General features: G+C 36.2%; 1 protein-coding gene across 2 annotated transcripts in view; it reads right to left on the bottom strand.

The window, feature by feature from the left end:
• HnRNP-K (Heterogeneous nuclear ribonucleoprotein K) overlaps positions 1-11,106 on the bottom strand; it is an 84,637-nt gene extending 73,531 nt beyond the window's left edge. For both annotated transcript variants that reach the window (XM_074097427.1, XM_074097429.1), the window contains exon 1: positions 10,948-11,106. The gene's annotated coding sequence lies outside the window, so the exon portion shown is untranslated. The remainder of the gene's footprint in view (positions 1-10,947) is intronic.
• Positions 11,107-12,353: the final 1,247 nt, after the last annotated feature.

Consider the following 12,353-nt stretch of genomic DNA (forward strand, 5'->3'; position numbering starts at 1 on the left):
AACAACCCATTATGGTCTGCAATCTTTCTGTACGTCCACTTTCGATCCATATTCAAATTAACTATAATTTTTCTTGTCGAAGCATCACAACTTTTGTTCTAAACCATTTTCAACAATTAAATCACGCAACAAATTATGATAAACAGTTTGAAAAGGCGGCAAACGCGTAATGCTGCGTCAGTAGTGTTGTTTTTTCTAAATATTCAAATTTCGAACGTAAGCCATTCTTTAAATTGCTCTGTTTCTAATTAGTTGTCCAAGCCGCCAGTGTTAAAGAAATTGATAATTGTTATGATACCGGGTTTTCTTTTTTAATTTCCATTGAGTGTTAAATAATGTTATTGAATTTTATAGCTCGAGCTGTTTAAGTACTAACAGGTATTAAATATTCTTTTCATCACACTTGCTCGTAAACAGTGTCGTAACATGCAGGCTACCTTGGTTGCAACCCCCCAAATAAAACCGTCGACCTTAATGTGCTTGTCATGAAACCCGTGGCCGGTAAATGAGTCATTGCGCGTACACATTTTCTTGCCATGAAGCCCAAGGTCGGTAAATGAGTCCGTGCCCGTACTGATGGCGCGGCGCGCGCTGCTGCAGGACTACATGGACCACATGCACACGCACGTTGCGGCGCATGCCGAGGGAGGTTGAGGGCGACGCTGCCAAGAGCACAGCCTAAGGTATCGCCAATATTTGGAAATTATATTTTTTTTCTTTACAAATATAAAATTTTACTTGCAAATGTGATGAAAAACATTGTATGTCGCACGGGCGGTACTAGAATTACGAACATCGACTCATTAAAGCCCTCAGTCTTCGACTTCGGGCTTCTAATAGACTCTCGTTCGTAATTCCTTCTTTACCGCCCTTAAGACACAATGTACTATCCTTCAGAAATAGTTCTTTGTGTCACAAGGGAGCAAAATGGTGTATCAGGAATTCTAAAGTATAATCCTAAGCGCAATGAGGGATTCAAGTGTTAGCGCCCAAGATGAAAATAGTTTTACTCCCGAGTTGCTCATACAACTTTTCACAACGAGCATTAAGAAACTTGTTCAAGGCTTTTCTAAGTATTTTATAGCAAATGCCATTTTCTATGCTCGTTGTTCTTTGATAATATTAGAACTTGTTTTTTTCAACTTTCTTAATGCTCTTCTTGAATTCCTCGACGTAAATAAACCATTTTGCTCCCTTGTGACACAAATAACTATTTCACCTCAGCACCTCAAACAGGCAGTTTTGCTATGAGAAATCAGTGAGCAAAATCGCTTGCTTGAATTAAGAATTTATAAATTGTACTAAGTGTTTCTAATTATATGTCCACCACCGTATGTCAACTATTTTAGAAATTATGTTGTCGAATATAGGATGAACTTCATAGACTTATCTATATATAAAATTTGCGTGGTGTCGTAGGGGTAAGAGAATTAACAATGATGCACGGAACTTTATAATGGGTTGCCTTCATGGCTTATAAAGACAAGGCGGTGGTGGTTAGCCAGTAAAAATAGACGTGAATTGTAAAAGGCACAGGACGTTTCGTGAGTGTAATTGGAGAAGTCTGTAGGCGTGCCGCACGCTACAGCGACGGACTCGGGCGGGAGCCATCTTGTATGTATTTGCCTCTCTGGTAATTTCCCCGTCGGTCCTTGTATATTTAAGCGGTAGCATCGTCCGAGCCACTCTCATGCATATGTCATGAGCAGTTGCCGCGCGACGGTTTGTTGACGATCGAGCCGCGGGAACGGCGACCACCGGCCCCCTGCGGCCCCACCACCGATAATTATTACGTTCTACTTTCGATTCCGGTGGCTATCGGTCCCGCCCTACCTTACCCATGGTGTGGTGCTTGGGGATGAGGCGACAATTACATTCCCCGTTTTCTCCAATAGCTCGCATGTAATGACCATGTGGTATATTGCATGTACGTTAAATTAAATGGCGACACCGTAAAAGCAGACATGAGTCTTCTGCACGCACGCGAAGAAATAAATACATAGATACAAGTATTGTCGCTCTATTTAATACCCCTATAGATAGAACACAATCGGGGTTAGTTTGATAAAAATATAAAGCATAAGAGGATATAATAAACATATTTGTTACTAGCTGTTGCCCGCGACTGTCTGCGAAGAATTCGCTTATCGCTATTTCGTGGGAACCATGCATTTTTCCGAGATAACAAGTATACTTTTATCTAAATCAATCAAGCGGTTTAATTGTAGAGAGGTAACAGACAGAACAATAGTTATTCGTGATACGAGGTTGGTAAGAAATATTACAATATGTGGGGTTTTACAATATTGTCTTGCAGGTGGTAGGATCTTGTGCAAGGTCCACCCGGATTGCTACCACCATCTTGCTCGCTAATCGTGTCGTGAAGCAGCAGTGCTTGCACTGTTGTGTTTCGGCGTTGAAAGTAAGCCGGTGAAATTACTGGCACTTGAGGTATCCCATCTTAGGCGTGTAGGTTGGCAACGCATCTGCAATACCCCTGGTTTTGCTGATGTTTATGGGCGGTGACGAGTGATAACCCGAGCCGCTAGGTTTTTAATCGTCACGAGTTTGTAAAACCTTACCAACTGTGTATCATACGTTTTTCAATACATTTGTGAGAAAGTAGGCAATCAATAACACAAAATCTATACTAATGTTATAAAAAGATAAAGTTTGTGAGGTTGTGGGGGGTAATCTCTGGATCCAATTTAAATAAAATTTGGTATACAGATAGTTTGAGTCCCGGGGAAGGACATAGAATAGTTTTTATCCCGGAAAATAGCATAGTTCCGGCGGGATAGCGATAAACGAACTGATATTTTCACTACCACCACTGGCGTTCTAACTCTTCTTGCTTGCATTATTGCTTGTATGCTTGCTTGCTTTTGCATGCTTGATTGATTGCATGCTTGCTTGCACTATTTCTTGCACATCTGGGAGTATGCTTGCTCGATCTGTTGTTTGCATGCTTGCTTGCAAGTTTGATTGCATGCTTGCTTGCACTATTTCTTGCACATTTGGGAGTATGCTTGCTTGATTTGTTGTTTGCATGCTTGCTTGCCTTCTGGCTTGCATGCTTGAATGCATGCTTGCTGGCACTATTTCTTGCAAAATTACATGCTCACTTGCAAGCTTGCTTAGATGGTTACTTGCACGCTTGCTTGCATGCTTGCATGCTTGCTTGATTGCTTGCTTCTTTGAAATGTTTATGGTTCACGCGAGCGAAGCCGCGGGTAAAAGCTAGTTGAAAAATAAAAACAAAACAAAGCAGTTTTACAAAATTGGCGCGTCCGTAATGCGCATGCGTAAGTTTTGTTTTTAATTAGGTTAACTAAAATTATCAGGCAAAGGTTCGACGCGTCTAGCCACTGCGATTTATTCAAAAAAACAAAAGGTGTAAATCATTAAAATCTGAGGTAATTAAATTACAGTTTATAATAATTACAATCAATTTTGCAAATCCATTAGTTAGTTTTGTACATTTATACATTTTTGTACGTATAAGTCTTAGACTATATAGTACTATATACGTAATCTGAGGTATATATTTTTTATTTTATAATTTAAAACTCGTAAAATTAGTAAATGGGCAAATATTCGAGCGTTTTGACCGCGCGGTCAAACGTCATTAGCGTCCCACGGAAAGACAAGTCACAAGAATTTTAATCACGCTAAATTCAGCATCGGTATTGTCTGCAATTTTCATAAAAAAACAACCCTGGAAGTACCTCTTTTAATAACACCTGCGAAGACACCAATGACAAAAAAAAACCGCTGCAAAAACGCTGAATATTCGCCCAAATATGCAAGGATAAAGATTTTTTGTTTACACAATATGGTTTTGTTTGTATATATATAAAGTTAAGTTTTATATGACATTTATATAAGACTAACAGGCCCCTGTAGTGCGGTCGAAGAAACTGAATCGTGTACCACATTTTACTGCACATGTCATATTCACATAGGTACCATACATCTAAAGAAATCATTCTGAATTGTCTGCGAAAAATTCGACTGAAGTTCGAGATTCAGTTATTTTTATTGAACCTATACCTAGATAGGTTCATATTCTTTAACAGTCTGTTCAATATAGGAATGGACAGAAGGAATATAGGCTCTTTATAATGCACGCTTTAGGAAGTAATTTAATTAAAAGCATTTTTTGGTATACAACCGACCGTATGGTCTAAACTTTATTCTAATTAAAATATCGATGGCGTCAATATTAGTTTCAATTATTCATTAACTAATTGTTGCCCGCGACTCCGTTCACGTAAAATTTGTTTATTGCTATGCCGCGGGAACTATGCAATTTCCGCGGATAAAAACTATTCTACTTTTGTCCTTCCCCAGGACTTGTAGTATCTGTAAACCTAATTTCACCTAAATCGGTTCAGCGGTTAAGACGTGAAGAGGTAGGTACCTAACAAACAAACATACAGACTTGCAAACTCTCGCAATTGTAATGAATATTAGTGACGTCTCTCGATGAGAGCGGAACATAGATGTCGCTAGTGCTGCTGCATAAGTAGCGAAGTAGAAATAAGCAACCTGAGATATGTATGCATAGGAAAAATTCGTGTCTAGATTCCTGTCCAGCGGTGGTGTAGGGGTTATAGCACGCAGCACGGATTGCTGAGGACCTGGGTTCGGTTCCCAGCGCTGGTCTCTTTTTCTGGTTTTTCTGTGCATCCATGTCTCAGTTTGTATTTTCGATATGGTATACCACCCGTAAAAGTAACAAATTTGGAGTTGAAATATAAAATACAAAAAGACTCCAAAAAACCAATCATGAATATTGGTGAGTTTAACTTTGCTATTTTTTTTTCATATCATAATTTAAAAACAATAAAAAAACTTTTCCTATTTTGTTAAAAACCAAAACGTCTTCCTATAAAATACCTACCTAAAGAGGCAGAGGTATAGAACATTGTGCAAGAAACGAAACGTTTATAATATTAACTCAAGAAATATTCTGTACGTTATTTATAGTTTTTAATCGCCAGTTTGGATCAAAATGTGATGACCTATAATCATATACGAATAGTTAACTTTCACAACTAAAGCACTGCACCAAATTTGATGAAATTTGGAATGGAAAAAGCTTGAACTTCATAGCAGAAACTACGAGTAGAATATTTTTAAACAGGGAATGAGAGCGGATGAGTCCACGAAACACAGTTATTAAATTATGTATAAATATAAATCTAATTAATTATGTAGCAAATTAAGTATTAAAATTGTATTGTTTTTAAGTAAATAACGTATTAATCTTCTTACAAAATAAACAAAATTATGACTTCATCTGATTACTTCTTTATTAATCATCATCATCATCTTTTACGATTTCACAAAAAATGTTTAAAACTCCTTCTTCTATGACCTTCTAGAGTCCAATGTTATCCTGAATGGACTATTGTCCGAAAGATAAATTACTGAAGAGATTTCATAGCTGTTTGGCTTCGTGATGGATTGCCGAACTAAACCTACATCAAAGACTAGGGAAACGAGTCATTAATTAAGAGCTGGTAAATACGAAAAAAACGGTCAAGTGCGAGTGCGAGCGACTCGCGCATGAAGGTTTCGCACCTCCGTACAATGTTTTAAAAACAAATAGTTCAGTAATAATTTTTTGTAAAAAAATCTAATACAAGCTTTTTTGTTGGGGTACTTTTTGCCCCTGGTTAACAAAGTAGGTAGTCGTCAAGACGAATCAAATAAGACCAAAATCGATGCAGTCGTGTCGTTTTATTACAGAGTTCCTATGGCCAACATCTAACTTCATCATCACAGATCAGCTCTACGTCATAATAATATTGTCGGATTTATACATGCATGCAAAATTTCAGCTCAATCGGTTGAAGATATGCACTTCAAATTTAAGTTGAGATATTAAATATTTAGGGGCTGTTTCACCATCCATTGATTAGTGTTAACTGACGGTTAAATGTGTTGCCGTCTCCGTCTATTCGAAGAAAACAAATAGAGACGGCATCACATTTAACCGTCAGTTCACACTAATGAATGGATGGTGAACAAAACAGCCCCTTAATATTTTATTTAAATTATTTAATTCCACCTGAACAAACATAATTGGTTTTATAGTTTTATAGTTACAAGTTAATAAAAACAATATCACCAAAATGTAAGCACTAGGTGCAAGTATTTTGAATAAAGAACAATTTTAAATTCTCATCCTCTTTGGCTGTCGCCCTGTCGGAGGCTGAATAGCGATTTAGACTCTTGCAATGCGCCAAAAAAAAAAATTGGCTGAACGCGGTAATTCGGCCGAACGGCGCGTACTTATTATGAATTAAGTGAATAAATCTTAACCTGATTTTAAATTTGAACTTGTAAATAAATAGTGTTACTTAGTATGAATTATAACGGACATTTTTTAATGTAAAAAACATTAAATACAGCAGCTGTGAGTGCTTTATTGAAGTTGGCTTTTGTGACGTGTGTGTAGTGTGTGTCAGAATATCAAAAGTTATGCTGCAAAAAAAAAAAAAAAAACAGCGGTCTTAGAGACAATTATTATAATTATGTAAGGTTTTATAAAATAGCACTAATAAAATCGCAAATTAATTATTAGTCATACATTGCACAACATAGGGTCACGGGCATTGCCCCTAGCAACTGACGGCCGTCATCTTGGCAGCCTAGCAATCAAAAACCGCTGCAGAAACAAGTTTCTTGTATGACGACTCCCTTTAATTTGTAACTTTATTTTATTTTTAGTATTTGTTGTTGTCGCGGCCACTGTAATACATAATCTGTGAAAATTTCAAGTGCTTAGTGCTCGGCTCAAGAGATAGCCCTGTGACAGACGGACGGACAGACAGACAGACAGCGGAGTCTCAGTAATAGGGTTCCGTTGGCACCCTTTGGGTACGAAACCCTAAAAAGTAAAGCAAGCACTTTATCAGTAATAGTAGGGAAGGCGGGTATGCTAAATCGGTAGTTACTAAAGCGTAATGGGGACCTATTGGATTGTGAAGATTAGGTGCAAAACCAAAAAAAAGTTTATGTTAAGTATGGTCAGCAGCCACCTTGTTTTCGGAGTGAAGCCGGTGAAACGTGGATGTACAGCTTATAGTTAAAAAAAATATCAGGGTTAATTACGCACTTTTCAAGTCTCCGGTAAGTTTAATTTGCTAATTGTTTTATCAATTATCATTGGTCATACGTTAAATGAGCAGTGGAATACTAATTATTGTCAAATATTTAGAAGTACCTAGATTAATGAAAATTTTAGTTTATGTTTTCTCAGGATTTGTTATCAGTTTCGTAACATTTCGTTACATAACGAAACTGAGTTAATCTAAGGCTTAGTTTACGATGAAGAAAATATGATGTCTATTTTTGTAAAATAAAGTTACATTTTACAGGTATGGAACCCAAATCTAATGCGGTTTTAATTGTAATTTCTAATGTGGCTGACATGACCACACCTGAACTCACCTGACCACATATGAAGACGATAAAAAAATGAAATACATGGAAAAAAATTTTAGACAAAAGACACGACGTAAGATGCGATGCAGGAACAAATTTCGGAGTTAACAGCTATATTTTTTTTTGTTGAAATAAAAACTATTTTGCAAAAAAGTGGTTGATTATATAGATTAATAAATAAAATAGCTATTTCCTATATCTTCACGTCATGCGCTGGCAACCCCACTGTCTGTTTTGTGATTTTTAGGGTTCCGTAGCCAAATTGAAAAAACGGAATCCTTATAGTTTCGCCATGTCTGTCTGTCTGTCCGTCCGTCCGCAGCTTTGCTCAGGGACTATCAATGCTAGAAAGCTGTAATTTTGCACAAATATATATGTAAAAGCGCATGCATGTGTGGCGCGAGTATGTGTGGAAAGGCGCAAAACCGGGAAGAATGGCGTGCATTAGAAGAGACTTACACTCACCATTGGGTGGTGAAAGGTTGAAAAAGAAGAAGAGAAGAGATATGTCATTTTTTAACCAGGGCTTTCGGAAAGACCATCATTGCCAAGAAGAATGCGCCGCAAGAAACTTGGCAGAAAGTAGTTTTTTCATAATAATATAATTTCAAATAAAATACGAAATCCTTAGAAAAATATGATTTAATTTTTTCGTAATGGCTACGGAACCCTATTTCGGGCGTGTCCGACACAAAGCAAAAGTTTTTTAAGACATAAAGCTGATGTACTTGCCCGATATTACTTTTACTGAAAAATAAAGTATCCATGTGAAATTTCTTAAATTTAATTATGGGGTTGCTGGAGTGATGCTCTGCAGCAACCCCAAGTTCAATTAATTGTACCCTCGATTATACTGAGGTACATTTTTTTAAGTAAGTACTAATTCTGTACATATTGGGTACATCAGCTTTATGTCTTAAAAAATCACAAAACAGACAGTGGGGTTGCCAGCCAGGGAGCATGACATATCTTCTTCTTAATAATTTGTCTTCTCTTAACTAGGTTAGCTGGAAGAGATCCCTATTTAGGGATATGCTCGCCTTTGCTCTCCTCTGTGTATTTGTATTTCTTGTTATTTTATTTTTATGTGCAATAAAGAGTTTACATACATACATACATTTCTGTCATTATATTAATACACTAATAAGCTTCTTTCATTCAAAAACTCAATAATTTAAGATAATTAGAATTAAGTAGTTTAATTGACTACTTATTTTATGAACCTAAAGAAAAAGAAAACATTTATTTGCACAACATATCAGCATTGCTATACAGGGAGGAAATGCTGCCAGCATCTTTGGGTCCATGCCATGGGGGAATACTTTTCAAATTTCTTTTAGTTATAGTTTAGTTATTAGTTTGTTTTACTTTTATTAATATTTTTAAATTAGTCTAACACACATTTGTCCCACTTTTATTATACTTCATTTTGCTGTTTACTTTAAATCCCTTGTGATCTCACCCTAACATTATTAGTTTTGTTACAATATCTCAGTTTTGTGACTATTTCAGTTTAGTAACAATTTCGTTGCGGTACATCTATTCTGCATTTCACCCAATAGCATTATTTCGTATGGCCTTATTTTATGGGGATCTGCTGCAGACTTTGAGTAAATTTTTATCTTACAAAAGAGAGCAATTACAGCATTTTATAATTTGAAGATGCGTGTAGTGTTGTGAAAAACGCTAATTTCAAGGCTTAAAGACTCACAGCCTTATTCATAAAAAAATCTTAATTGAGGTTTGATCGGTCTGTTACTTAGCAGACTGATTAAGCTTGTTAGACGGTTGTCAAGAAGTATGATTCATAAACGCTTGCTAGCAGTCTGCTAGTTGTTGAGCTGCTGATAGACGGATTAGACGCGTTATGTTGGCCACCTTGACAAATCAGACAAAAAATGGCCTAATCGATAATTAAAAAAAAAATTTACAGCAGTGACAGCAAATTACCAGGAAAAAAAAAAAAAGCGAGATGTTTGTTTTCCCGCCATTTCCGATCCGCATGTTTATGTTGTGCAAAAAGCCATATTTATTGTTAATTTATTGTTGCTAATTTAGAGGATTTTTAAATACAAATTCCTGAAAATAAATTTTTTGCCTTCACTATAAATATCTTCGGTACCTATGGTTTTTTGCTCTAGTCAAAGTCAGCTGTTCAAACTTCTGGCGGCCATTTTGTGACTTAGCAGAGTTAAAGGAGGGCCTACGGTCCTCTAACTTTAGTAGAGCCTTGATCGACTGATTAGCGCTAACAGACGTTTATGAATCATGTTCTTTAGCATCGGGCCTTCAAGATGCCTTCAAGGAGGCTCTAACTTTTTATGAATAAGGCTGTCAAACTGTAAAGACTATCGAGGCTTAACGACTCCGCAAAGACAGTTTCTTGCATCCATATGCATAAAATAAGCCAATTTAATTCTCAAATATAGTAGTCTTAAGACTCTGGAGTCTTAAGGGTTTGAGTCTTTAAGCCTCGAAATGAGTGTTATCCACAACTCTATGCGTGAATCTTTAAGATCATTTTTAACTAACCTAACCTAACCTAACCCTGTTGTCACTTTATGTTTTTGAAATAATCATGCAAATGAAATAGCAAGAACATATGTGATTTTCTTACTAACGTTGATAAGTCAAAGGCTACTAGAAACACAGGGAAACTTAGTCCATCTTAAAGACTGGCTAAAACCAAAAAGTCATTTCTGGAAAATTTCATATGTTTGTATAATAAAATTCCAAAAAATATTACAAATGAAATAGATACAAAATTCAGATCTATTGTCAAGAAGACATTAATATCTAAGGCGTATTATAAAGTTAATGAAATAATTCCGATCCACATTAGCAATCCTTTCAAATATGAACCTACTGTGTTAAAAATAAAGTTGTGTTAAATACTTGTGATGTATAGATATCATTTAATAATATTGTAAATCTATTTAAAAAATATATATACCTCATTGAGTTTCTTGCCGGATTCGGTTGGACTGTTTCAGTTTTCATGCTTCTTCAATGAACTTTACTGTTTCATAATAACTAACCTAATTTTTTTTGTTAACAAAACATTCTTGTTCACCAAAATAAAATATAAAACAATGCTGTTGCAATTTCCCACTGTAAGTTTCAGACTGAGTCTAATTTGTGGCTTTGCGTTCTTCACTTGCCACAATAGAAATTGCATAAACCTATGTGTGCATTCATAACATAATCATCATAGGAAATTTAATAACAAGCACACCGCGTGAATCTCGTTACCTACCGAAACGTAAATGCGACAAAACAACCTAAACGTAAAATTGTGAGAAATTTATGAATACGAAAGTAAGTACTACGTAGCCAATAAAGTTAAGAAGAAAAGAAACAGTCTTGGTAAAAGATAAATAATAAATGAAGCCGGTTTAAAAAATATCGATTAATGCACGACAAAATTCGAACGCTGTAGGTGCGATGAGCATTTTATCAATAAATGGATTATCTTATACTTTTACTTACCAAACAATAACTGCAAGTTCAACACAAATTTAAAACGTAAGAAATCTTTACAATCTTAAAGCAACACTAATTAATTAATTATTAAAAATGAAAATTTCAGCCCACAAAAAAAGTAAAAATGGCGGCAAGGCAATGGCAGGTTTGATGTTTGGTAGAAATGTTTTTTTTTTGTTTGAGTAATGTTGCCATTATAAGAGCGTTTTCTCATTTTCAGATCCGACATCGGCAGGGCTACTACGAAACTCGAAGTTCGTGTCGTACCGTTCCTCTCGCTCTCGTATTAAACAGTATAAGTGTCAGAGGGACGGCACGACACGAACTTCGAGTTGCGAGTTTCGTAGTAGCCCTGCGGTATCGGACGACGATATGATATCGGGGCAAGTAAAATGTATGAATATGTCGAACCTTTAAAATTAAACTGAAACAATTTCATTATTTTTAATTTTGAAATTCAACCAGATTGTGCTTTATTTAAAGTTTATTTTGGAAATGAGAATATAAATTGTTTCAGTTTAATTTTAAAGGTACGATGTATGTACCAGCATGGCTACTACGAAACTCGAAGTTCGTGTCGTACCGTCCCTCTCGCTCTCGTATAGTTTAAGTGTCAGAGGCACCGCACGACACGAACTTCGAGTTGTGAGTTTCGTAGTAGCCCTGCTTTCACAATGTCCGGCCCGGAATCGGGTGTCGGAGCCGACACCGATATGCAAAGAGTAGTATAATATACAGGGAATTAAACAGTCGTATTAAATCTATTAAATATAATACAAGTGTCAGCGGGACGGTACGATACGAACTTCAATTTTAGAACTTCGTAGTAGCATAGGTACTTATACTGCTGATCAAAGGCAGGGCTTCAAATGCCGATAAAAAGTGGTAACGTTACCAACTGTCAAACAGATTAACGTTAAACGATGTACCGTTACTTATACATCTTTTCACCGGTATAAAAATGGTAACGTTATCAGCTGTTCATAAATTTAACGTTAATTCAAAAGTATCGTTAAATCATTTTAACTATATTTATATTACTATTTACCGGTAAGCTTAGGTAACGTTAATGGCAGGTAATCGTAATTTATCGAGCGAGTATGCACGCGCAATACGCGCATTCGTCGTCGTTTTTAGGGTTCCGTACTTCAAAAGGAAAAAACGGAACCCTTGTTAGAATCAGTTTTTGTTCGTTTGTCCATCTGTCTGTCTGTTAAGACCCTTTTCTCAGGAACGCGTGGAGGCATCAAGCTGAAATTTATAGGGGTAGATGTTTGTAAAGAAATACGAATGTCTGTTCTCGAGTCTTGGGTGCATAATAGATGTATTGTATGTATGTATCTATCAATTATTTTGAATGTTTGTTTATTCGATGCCTAGTAGGTACCCATAACTTATGTACTCTGTCCCAT

This window comes from Choristoneura fumiferana, chromosome 14 (genome assembly GCF_025370935.1).
Source record: "Choristoneura fumiferana chromosome 14, NRCan_CFum_1, whole genome shotgun sequence".
NCBI classification, from domain to species: domain Eukaryota; kingdom Metazoa; phylum Arthropoda; class Insecta; order Lepidoptera; family Tortricidae; genus Choristoneura; species Choristoneura fumiferana.